The sequence below is a fragment of the Nelumbo lutea genome, chromosome 5, assembly GCF_056320005.1.
Source record: "Nelumbo lutea isolate HS-2025 chromosome 5, American lotus-T2T, whole genome shotgun sequence".
Taxonomy (NCBI): Eukaryota; Viridiplantae; Streptophyta; class Magnoliopsida; order Proteales; family Nelumbonaceae; genus Nelumbo; species Nelumbo lutea.
Genome location: NC_142688.1, coordinates 50447467 through 50460070, shown reverse-complemented (window position 1 = coordinate 50460070; position 12604 = coordinate 50447467). Strand labels below are relative to the sequence as shown.

General features: G+C 40.9%; 1 pseudogene; it reads left to right on the top strand.

Annotated features, from left to right (window-relative positions):
- The first annotated feature begins 7504 nt into the window (after positions 1–7504).
- LOC148852321 (uncharacterized) lies at positions 7505–11979 on the top strand (annotated as a pseudogene).
- The last annotated feature ends 625 nt before the right edge of the window (positions 11980–12604 follow it).

Genomic DNA, 12604 nt, shown 5'->3' with positions numbered 1-12604 from the left:
AAGGTAAGACAATCGTTTTGGAAAAGGTAAATTACAAAAACACTTAGCGAAAAGTATTTTTCATTGCAAAACATACTTCACTACAGAGACTTCATTACAAAATGTGGAGTTCATTACAAAAGAAAGAGAAGAAAAATTGAGCTGGTAGGCCCAAAGTACAAAGACTACTCGAGGGGTTCATCCTTCTTGTTCGGAGCCTCCGAACTGCCGGCCTGGTCGGTGGTGGTATCCTCGTCATCATCACCCTCTAGTTCGGAGTTCGGGTCCTCGGCGGCTAGATTGGCTACCTCTCCTGTGATCTGCGAGGTAGTAATCGCGCTCACATCAAGTTGTGGGAACTTGCGCTTTATCAACCACCTACTAAGCTTGAAGCCTTTATGGGTGGCCTCCACCATCATCGATCGAACTCCTCCGACTGGACATAATCCTGAACGGCCTTGGCCTTAGCTTCGTCCATGGCACCAATAAGGATTTCAATCCACTCCTTGACATCGGCCTCCAGGCTCTCTACTTGATGCTTCAGGGTCACCTTGTCCGACTCAAGGTTTTTCACCCGGAGCAGCAACTCCTCCTTCTCGCTGTAACTCCTCTTTCTCCAACATCAATACTTGAATGTAGTTCTTTTGAACAATGGCGTCGCTCTCCAACCGGTGAATCTGACTGCAAGCTAACTTCAGGTCAGTGTGAGCCTCGCAAGCTGAGTCCTCGGCAACTAGAGCTTGCTTCAAGTGCCTCTCGGATTGGAGAGTAAGGGCATGCACAGCGGAGTTCACCTACCAAGAAAGTGCCAGTTAGCACCAGTAAGGTAACAAATCGCAAAGAATTATAACTGCAATGGGACTTACCACCATGAAATGAGTAGCTGCCCGAGCTCCGAGCCGAGCAGGCGTTAGCTCGGCCCAGTCAAATACCTCCTTGGCACAAACTGCCTCCTTGCTCTTTCGGAGGCTGTACTTGGGGTTCAGGACGCTTCGGGTTGCCTCTCTGCCCCCAACATGGTAACGGCCATCTCGGGAGGGGGCTCCATAGTGGTTTCAGGCTCTCGAGGGGGGATTTCCGACTCTACCAAGTTAATCACCGGAGGAGCTTGAGTGGGCAATGTGGGCTCAGGAGTAGGAGCTTGTGAGGACTCAATACGAGCTCTCTTAGAAGCTTGCTTCTGTCTCCTCTTCATTTTTCCGAACAGCTTCTCGGCACTAAGATGCTCCATAGGACCTGCAATAGAATTCGACATCAATGATGCTACTAAAAAAGAAGTCCTTGTAGATGAAGCTGAGCTCCACCCATGACTGGAGTGTCTCCCTTGTGTCCTTGTCCAGCATAATGCTAGAGTCTTGAATGGCCACCCTCCAGTGAGTACGGAAGGGCCACCCCTGAGGGTTCCGAACTACAAAGTAATCCCATTTCCAGACCAGGATTTTGTTAGGGAGGTTGTGTAGCAGCTTGAAGCCCGGGCGGCGGAACAGGTAATAAGTCTGCCTGTGCTCGGGGAGAACGCTAGACGCATTCTTCTTTATCGACAGGATTGAAGAAAAAATATCGAGGTCAAGTGGAAGGGCATAGTCAGAACAGAGGGAGATTGTCCCGACCACATTCCGAATGGAGTTCGGGTGGAGTTTGTCTATGGTTACGTCGAAGTGGTTTAATACTTCAACGATCAAGGGATGCAGAGGAAGGCGGAGCTGTTATGGGCTCAGGCGTAGGATCTCGTCACGGGTCGGTCCTCGGGGAAAAGCTCCTATTTTCCCTTGTTCCTCCCCTTCCTAGCTGAACCTATCTTGGCGTCCTAGAGGTGATTTGTCCAAGAGATCACTGAACTCTCCTTTTACTCTCTTTCTTGATTGGAAATTTGATATCTTTATTCAATAATTTCAGCTCCTTAAATAGAAGATTACAAGAGTCTGCTCTTAGGGAGACTCCTTGTTGAATAGGGAGACCTCCAACTCTATCTTGATAAGATAAGACTGATAAGATAAGATAAGTCTCTCTTAATCCTAATCTAATAAGATAAGATAATCTCTCTTAATCCTAATCTAATAAGATAAGTCTCTCTTAATCCTAATCTAATGAGATAAGATAATCTAATCTACTAACTTAATAAGATAAGAATAATAAGATAGTCTAATCTAATCTGCTGAATGGATAAGACTGTTACTGCCGAATTGGATAGGATGAGAACATCGGATCATTGTTGCTGCTGCTCCCAATATGCATCCACATCATTACACCTTTACTGGACTTTGAGCTTGTCCTCAAGCTCGAAATCTGGATATGTGTCTTGGAGTTCAGTTAAGGGAATCCAAGATAGGTGGAATGATTTAGCCCTCCTAGATCGGGTTCCAATGAAGGGGGTTCATCCTCATCGTCCTCTTGTTCCACCAGGAGGCAGAAAAGTCTCTTGCACTTGTGCCTTGCTGAGTAGGGTTCATCACAATTAAAACACTGTCCCCTCACCCTGCGCTCTACCATCTGTCCTGGACAAGTGCTTAATAGGGGGTGCAACAATGCTACTCCCCTCACTAGATGCTGATATGGAATTGTGGCTCATCTATGGTTTCCGTTCTTGGTTGGCTGCTGAAGATGGAGCCATTCCGAGGGGTTCCGGGGGTGCCCATGCGAATGGAGGTCGCCCCATACTGAAGGTTCCGTGGCTGAGCTACATCTTTCTTTCGAAGGTGCGAGCTAGATTCATGGCTGTAACTAGGTTGGGGGGTGTTGCATCTTTACATCCACCCTCAAGGGTTCTGCTAACCCTGTAGTGAACATGTCTACCTGCTAGTCCGGTCGTACCGAAGCTGCTCTGGCAAGGAGGGTCTGGAATTGGCGCTGGTATTCAGCCACTATTCCAGTCTGTTTGAGGTTGATTAGTTCATCTAATGGGTTGTTCGTCAATGGGGGCCCAAACCTGAGGAGGCAGTAGGATTTGAATTGGTTCCAATTGAGCCCGGGTTCCTCCTGCTCCAATTTATAAAACCAGAGTTGCACCTCCTGCTTCATGCGGAATGCGGCCAAGCTTACCTTGTCACTGTCCACTATCTGTTGGTTGCGGAAGAACTGCTCACATCTATACAGCCATCCCAAATGATCTCCGGCGTCGTTGTATGAAGGGAACTCTAGCCTGCTATACTTGGGAACGATCGCGGCTACCGGGGCGATGACCTGCTGTTCGTCGAATGACTCCGTCAAGTCTGGTCGGCGGCTGTTTGTGGTTACAGCCCCTTCTGGATTCCTCTCCTTGTTAGAGAAATACGATTCCAGCAAGCGTCGCAGCTCCCGGACATCGTCTTTGACCTCACAAACCTCCACGCTGGTTTCCACGAGTCTATGCTCCAGTTCATGGACCCTAGATGATAGCTGCTCCAAATCTCCCATGACAGTTGGCTCTAATACCAAAATGTTATGGGCCCGGGCGTAGGATCTCATCACGGGTTTGTCCATGGGGAAAAGCTCCTATTTTCCCTTGTTCCTCCCCTTCCTAGCTGAACCTATCTTGGCATCCTAGAGGTGATTTGTCCAAGAGATCACCAAACTCTCCTTTTATTCTCTTTCTTGACTGGAAATTTGATATCTTTATTCAATAATTTCAGCTCCTTAAATAGGAGATTACAAGAGACCTGCTCTTAGGGTGACTCCTTGCTGAATAGGGAGACCTACAACTCTATCTTGATAAGATAAGATAGATAAGATAAGATATGTCTCTCTTAATCCTGATCTAATAAGATAAGATAATCTCTCTTAATCCTAATCTAATAAGATAAGTCTGTCTTAATCCTAATCTAATGAGATAAGATAAGATAATCTACTAACTTAATAAGATAAGAATAACAAGATAGTCTAATCTAATCTGCTGAATGGATAAGACTGTTATTGCCGAATTGGATAGGATGAGAATACCGGATCATTGTTGTTGTTGCTCCCATTACACGTCCATATTAGGAGCCCAGCCACAAGCTGCTCCTTGAAGATTACGATCTCATCGCGACCACGTTCCAAAATACCTTTATCTTATTTTGAAAAATACCTCTTGGTTGTTCCAATAGAACTACCCTAGGCTCAAATTAATTTCAAAAGAAATAGTAGATGTTTCATTTGTTTTTTCATGATTTATTGGAGAAACGAATGAACAATTTTTATATTTTAGATGAAGGGATACATTCATGTTAGTGAAATAAATCAAGAATTTAAATGAAAAAACATTTTTTCTATGCATTCTTGTTATTTTAGCTGGTTTAATTTAAAGAAAATAGAGGTATTTTTGGTTAATTAAGGTTTAAGAAAAAAGGGCGAAAATGAGAAAATAAGAAAAGTTCAAGCATTTTCGTAATTTAATACATTCCCTCATCTGACTTAATGGTCAATGAGGTATTTATTGCAATGTAAAAGTCTAAGGGCTCTTTGTCACAAATGAAAGTTGAGTGGATATTTGTCACTCCCCGTAATAAGAGGTGGGTCCTTGTAATTATCTAATATTTTACTAAAAAACCTTAAATCTGGTTGTCAGCATGTTCCTTTGTACCTGGTTTTCCAAATTTCCAAGTTTTTTTCGGTAATTCCAATTTTCTAGGTTAGGGCGCCTATTATTGTATATGTTTTTCATGTTTTGCCAATAAAAAAAATTAAACACGACCGTCACCAGCTAATTTAAATTTTGCCAAGTTTCTAGGTTTTTTGTGTCTTCTTCTTCTTCTTGGATTTCAGATCTGAGATCTGGGAAGATCTGAGTTCGTGTCTTCTTCTTCTTCTTCGTATTAGATTTCAGATCTGAGTTCGTGTCTGATCTCAGATCTGAATCATCGAGTTCTCTCTATAACTTTATATTGTGAACCACTAATCAGGTTGAACGAATCGACGGTTCAACCGCCCAGGTCAGTGATTTTTTAACAAAGTCAATGAGTTTTGACTCAATAACAGATTAGGGGTGAAATGGAACCAGTTGTCCAAACAGCTTCCAGGCCGAATGGTCCAACCGTCCAGATCAACGACGGTTCAAAAACATTGCTTAAAATACTAAAACTCCTTTGATTTCGTTTTGGGCCTAACGGAAAAGGTTAATGTCCATATGGGGCGAGGCGAAGTGGGGCAGTGATTTCAACTGAAAAAAAAAAAATGAAGTAAGAACTAATAAGTCCAGATTATTGCCAATTTGTTGAAAAAAATCCTGAGCAAGGTGTCCCAACAAGGGATTTGGAGAGAATTGATTATTAAAATCAAACCCATCTATTGACAATCACATTAAACTTCAAATCTGGTGAAAGAGGGAAATGAGATGGTTAACAAAGGGGATGTTTGGAACCGTGGCCGTTTTTCCAAAAAAATGGTGTTACATCGGATTCATATAGGCATTTCAATAAACGCTCATGTATCTTATTGTTTGGTTTAGCCGATTATTAAAAAATCGGGTATGTCTCGAAAATCGGGACCCCACTGATTTGACGTTTCATACATCAGTGAACAATTTCCCCAATGGTTGACTGATGTGTATCCTATGTGATGTTTACTTGTCTGTCTAAGTGGCAGAAACCTTTTTTTATGAAAAATGGGTCTTGAAAACATGGACATTTTTTCTTGAAAATCGATCCCAAAAAACATCCACGTTTCCAAACACAATAAAATTGTTCCTTCAAAATTGAAAAAATCCAAACTTAGAAGACAGATGGCCTATCGTTCCAGATCAGGATACGTGAATGGAGAAAACCACTTTTAAAAGGTTAAAAATCTCGTAGAAAAGCCATATCATTCACATGAGCTGTCGCCCATGAACTGTCACCCATATGATGAGATGGGCCTCCCTGATGAGATGGGCCTCCATCACAAACCATCCTCGTTGGAGAAGAAATCTTCATTTGGTGCCCAGCCTCTATTATCTATCTTATCATCAAAGAAGGAAAACCATAGAGGCATAGCAGCACCACTGTTGCATAAAAGAATCAGGTTAGATGACAGTTTCTAAACACTTGTTATCACCTTACAAATTCTGATTATTTAGGGTTTTCATTTTTGGTTTCATATGCCAATCTATGACAAAACTATGCCAATGACTCTATGACAAAACCATAGGTCATGCATCAACTCTGACACTTTTTAGATCATTGAACATTGAACACACTCTTCTAGTCTAAACTGTGCCTTTTTTCTAATTTGTACGTAATTGAGAAAATTTTAATGATTAAGTGAAAGAATGAATACTTACAAAATGCTGAGAATCCCCAAGATATAAGTTGTCTAGAACTCCAATGAGGCAATTCCTCACCCTACACTTATTCTCTTACAACAAGTTGCCCCAAAACATCAGTTCCCTATTCTCCCCTTGCCCGGCCATTGCATCATCTAGAACATTTTCTGATCTGTAAGTCTAAATGAAGCTTTACATTCATATCAGAAGCCATTGCCATGTCTTGCTTTCCTTAATATTATTTACTTATGTTGAAAGATTTGAATTTTTAGGACTTACATTCACAAGGTGTTCTACGTGGACTCAATGAATTAGAATACCTTTGGAGAAGGATGTAAGTGACAAGTTTTTTCTTTAGTCTATTCATTTTGTTTAGTTTACCTATGGGGTTGATATAAACGGTGTTTCTTTTGAGGTCTCTTCAAGTTTCAAGTGTCATCCAAAATGCAAGTATGACAAACAGAAATTTTTATCAATAGGTTGTTTTGTATCATTCTCGCTCTTGAGGTTGTGATTTAACCCAAGAAATACAGCCACTGACAATCTGGTTTCTTTTAGGATTGAACACAAAATGCAACACCCATAAACATGCAAGGAAAGGCCTTTCTTAATCCATTGGTTCTCATACAGTAAAACGAAATGTAATGGATGGTTCAACTACCAAATCAAATCAACACTTATAGAGGACATCTCCTATGTGGGACCATTAGGTGGTAGGTCACACTAGCAGCATGAATGAATGGATACTTTACATCTACTAAAAAAATTCAAAGTATATTAATTTATAAGAAAATTTCAAAACCTTTGACTAACATGCATTAAAGTAGTTTGTGTGCCTCTTTATAGTGAAGACTGATTCTCTTCACCAATTGGAAGAAAAATCTTTTCTTTTATTCCTCAAGACGTCAAAATGGTATTATCTATTGGGCGAAATTCCTAGGAGATCTTCTTCACCTATTTTAGGCAAGAAATTTTACAGAAAATTTATATATTTTCTGTACAGATTCTTAGCAGTTTTTTAGGAAGCTTTGTTTTTTATAAGTTTTTTTTTTAGCAGTTTTGTTTTTTTAGGAAGATATTCGGTATATTTTCTACATTTTTTTTGGATAGTTAGCAGTTTTAGAAAGTCTTTTTGGTTATAGAAAATTGCTTTTAGGAAGTTTTTGATTTAGAAAGTTTTGTATTAGGAGCAAGAGACTCCATCGAACTTGTATATATACCACAAGATAACACTGACAAGAGTGAAATTTTGGCTCCCAATATTCTTTCATGGTATCAGAGCCAAGCCTGGAGATCTACCCAACCTCAGACAAATCTTGCTGATCGGTCACCATGGCTGCCAACAACGACAAGAATAGTGAGAGCTCGAGTAAGTTTATTGGACCGTCCTCTCCTTTCTATTTGCATCCCTCAGATAATCCTGGAATTATTATCAGTCCAATGGTCTTGAGAGGAGATAACTACGACGAATGGGCAAAGGCGATGAGAACTGCTTTTCATGCCAAAAACAAGATCGGTTTCATCGAAGGCAAGGTCACAAAGCCAGAGAACGACGCTCTGAAGATGGATCTTTGGTGGATTGTGAACTCGATGTTGGTGGCTTGGGTTTTCAATATTGTCGATCCATCACTGCGTTCAACTATCATGTATACGAAGATGGTAAAAGAACTTTGGGATGATTTGAAGGAACGATTCTCAATTGGCAACAAACCATGGATTTATCAGATTAAGTCTGAGATTGCTAACTGCAAGCAATATGGACAGACTGCGGTTGCATATTACGGAAAATAGAAGGTAATGTGGGACGAATTAGGAAGCTACTCTAAGGTGCTTGTGTGTACATGTAGGTGCAAGTGTGGAGTGGCAGCTGAGTTAGTTAAAGAAAGAGAAGAAGAGAAAATCCATCAATTTTTGATGGGTTTGGATGATGATATATTTGGAACTGTGTGTTCCAACATGTTGAGTATGGAGCCAATTCCAAATATGAACAAAGTTTACTCAATGATCATACAAGAAGATCGACATTGATCATTGGCACGAAGTAAGGAGGAATGGGCAGATGTTGTTGGTTTTGCAGCACAAGCCTTGCAGATATCGCGAGACAGTAGGGCCTCTTCAAAAGACAAATCAATTGTGTGCAACAATTGTGGTTGATTTGGCCATGAAGCAAGGAATTGCTTCCAATTGATTGGATACTCTGAATGGTAGGGAGACAGACCCTGCGGTATGTCAGTTGGGCATGGAGCAGGACGAGGAAGAAGGCAAGGATCCTCTAGTGGATGAGGCCGAGGTACAACAAAAGCTCATGCTGCTCAGTCATCAAAGGGGTGAGAGATGGCTGCTAATGCTGTTGTGACTGATGGAGATCGGACTACACTGAGCAGGCTTAATGACGAGCAATGGTAGACTCTTGTAAGCATGCTTAATGCTTACAAAACTGGGACTAATGAAAAAATCTCTGATAAGAAATACTCTGGGGCGTCACATCACATGACGGGGAATTTAAATATGCTCGTTGACACCTATGATGTTGCACCTTGTCCTGTTGGGTTACCCAATGGTGCACACACCGAGGTTGTGAAAGAAGGCACTGTTGTACTTGGAAATAATTTTAAATTATTTAACGTATTTTATGTCCCAAAACTCAATTGTAATTTATTGTCAGTGGGTCGGTTACTTCATGACACAGATTGTATTGTGACATTTACTAATAAGTTGTGTGTAATACAGGACCGCATCTCGAGGACTCTGATTGGTGCAGGTGAACAAATTGATGGGGTCTATGTCTTCAAGGGTGTGGTGCCAGTTCGTGCTTACAAGACAAATGGAGTTGGGTCATGTGATTTATGGCATCGGAGATTGGGACACCCTTCTTATCAAACGGTTAGCTTGCTTCTTAATATCAGTAATAGTAATAAGAATAAAGACTGTGATATTTGTTTGAAGGCAAAGCAAATTAGAAATGTTTTTATTCAAAGTGGCAATAAAGTGATTGATTGTTTTGCATTGATTCATTGTGACTTATGGGGTGCTTATAGAGTATCTGCATCTTGTGGTGTTGTATATTTTATGACAATTGTTGACGATTTTTCTCAAGTGGTTTGGATATATTTGTTGGCTGAAAAGAGTGAAGTTGGTCAAACACTAAAAAATTTATGTGCAATGATTGAACGACAATTCTATAAGAAGTTTAAGGTGGTGAGGAGTGATAATGGAACAGAGTTTAAATCCTTGAAATCATATTTTGACAAGCAAGAAATTTTATTTCAAACTTCATGTTGGAACACCACAACAAAATGGTCATGTGGAGAGAAAACATCATCATATCTTGAATGTGGCTAGAGCACTCAGGTTTCAAGCACATCTTCCTATCAATTTCTGGGGTGAGTGTGTTTTGACCGCAGGGTACTTGATTAATCGGACACTTTCAACCCTTCTTGGTGGTAAAACACCTTACGAGATGTTGTTTGGACAAAGTCCGTCTTATAAACATCTCAGAGTTTTTGGTTGTTTGTGTTTCTTGCATACTCGGGACCGTGACAAATTTGCCGGTAGGAGTAGGAAATGTATCTTTGTTGGGTACCCTTTTGGGAAAAAGGGATGGAAATTATACGATCTTGAGTCCAGTGAATACTTCATCTCACGAGATGTGGTGTTTAGTGAGGCCGAGTTTCCTTTTGCCACTCTAGAACATTAACCCTCAATAACCAATTCTCCCATAGTCACGCAAAATGTTGTGTTGCCTTTGACTGTCCAACCACCGAACTCTATGACCACTCCTCCAAACATGGTATCTGATTCAGCTCATATAGAAGTGAGGGGGAGAGACACAATGGATGAATAAAGATGTCAGAACATGGGTAACGATGTTGAGGCAGGTCCTTTTGATGAGACAAGGAGCCATACAGATTACAGGAATAATGAAAATCAAACTACTCCTCAGCCTACCACGGAGTTATTAGGCCATGGACATCGAGAAAAGCGGACCCCCAGCTATTTACAAGACTTTATCACACACTCTGCTCATCGTTTAGACCCCTCAGTTGTTTCTCCTCTATCATCCCAGTCCTCAGGTACTCCTTATCCCATAGCTCATTATGTAACGTATGATAATTTTTCTATGAAACACAGACATTTCTTGGCAGTTGTTACTGTAGGCTGAGAACGTACTCATTTGTCTGAGGCAATAACTGATCCTCAGTGGCGCAAGGGTATGCGCCAAGAGATACAGGCGTTAGAAGACAATGGGGCATGGACCTTGGAAGACCTCTCACCTGGGAAAAAGGCAATCGGGTGTAAATGGGTCTATAAAATCAAGTACAACTCTGATGGCTCCATTGAAAGATTTAAAGCACAGTTGGTAGTCTTGGGCAACACTCAAGTTGAAGGTCCTGATTACAACAAGTCCTTTGCTCCTGTGGCTAAAATGGTCATAGTTCAAACCTTCTTAGCAGTTGCTACGGCCCAAAATTGGGAATTGCATCAGATGGATGTCCATTGCTTTTCTGCACGATGATCTCCATGAGGAGGTTTATATGAAACTTCCTCCAGGATTTTCGGCCTCTGGGACTAGAATGATATGCAAACTCCAAAAATCTTTGAATGGCCTACGGCAAGCTCTCTGGAATTGGTTTTCTAAATTAGCTACTACCTTGAAAACCTTTAGATTTGCTCAGTCCTATTTTGATTATTCCTTATTTACATATCGCAATAATGGGCTTATCTTGCACATCTTGGTTTATGTTGATGATGACTTGATTGTTGGTGGGAATAACCTGGAGTTCATACTCAAATTTAAACAGTATATGCACCGTTGTTTTCACATGAAGGACTTGGGTGTTCTTAAATATTTTTTGGGCATTGAAGTGGCTCGTAGACCATTTGGGATATTTCTTTGTCAAAGGAAATATGCACCTGATATTATCACGGAAACCGGCTTATTGGGGTCCAAACCTGCTCACTTTCCTATTGCTCAGAATCATAAACTTACCCTTGCTAGCGACGCACTCCTGGATGATCCTGAATGATATTGTCGTCTTGTGGGCCATTTGATTTATTTAACCATTACAAGGCCGGAGCTCAGTTATTGCATCCATGTCCTGACTCAATTCATGCAGTATTCTCATGTGGATCATTGGGATGCGGCATTGTGTGTGGTTCGTTATCTGAAAGGACATCCTGATCAAGGGATATTTTTGCACTCTGATAGTGATCTGCAATTGTATGCCTATTGTGATTCTGACTGGGCGAGTTGTCCTTTAACTCGTCGCTCTCTTACTGGGTATTTTGTCATGTTGGGACATTCCCCCATCTCCTGGAAGACTAAGAAACAACATACTGTCTCTCATTCCTCTACCGAGGTTGAATACCGATCAATGGCTACTACCAGTTGTGAGTTGAAGTGGCTCAAAGGTCTGTTGTCGTCTTTGGGTGTATCTCACCCTCAACCTATATGCTTGTTTTGTGATAATCAAGCTGCTCTGCACATTGCTGTGAACCTTGTCTTCCATGAGCGAACCAAACATATTGAAGTTGATTGTCATTTCATTTGTAATGAGCTCCAAGCTGGCACCATTGCGCCTTCTTACGTACGTACCGGTGAACAACTTGCTGACATTTTCATGAAGGCTCTCGGATAGAAGCAGTTTGAACTTTTCCTTCCCAAGTTGGGCATTTGTAATCCTCATGCACCAACTGGAGGGGGAGTATTGGGCGAGATTCCTAGGAGATCCTCTTCACCTATTTTAGGCAAGAAACTTTATAGAAAATCTGTATATTTTCTGTACAGATTCTTTGCAGTTTTTTAGGAAGCTTTGTTTTTTAGAAGTTTTGTTTTTAACAGCTTTGTTTTTTTAGGAAGATATTCTGTATATTTTCTACATATTCTTTTTGGATAGTTAGCAGTTTTAGAAAGTCTTTTTGGTTATAGAAAGTTGCTTTTAGAAAGTTTTGTATTAGGAGCAAGAGACTCCATCGAACTTGTATATATACCACAAGATAACACTGAAAAGAATGAACTTTTGGCTCCCAAAATTCTTTCATTATCACAAGATTGTGTGCCTCTTTATAGTTGAGACAATAGGGATGAATGTTTGGAGAGGTTCAGGTTTCCAACCTTTCATTTGACTCCACTAATCCACCTACTTTGAGACTACATCTACATCAACCAGACAAATGATGTTGATTGATTTGGCACTCAATGGGTGTGGGTGCAAAAGTTGACAGAATTTGAACCATTAGGAGTTTTTATCATTTGACCCATTTTATCCACTAAAAGACAACAGTCACAAACACAAGTCATTCAGTTCAGGCGCTTAAAGTAGAAGATTTATTGATGATGGAAAGTTACAGTACAACAGCAACCTGGTGAGAAAACACCAGGAGAACTACAACATTACAGACCCCAAATGGAATGGGATTGCAAGAGCTGAA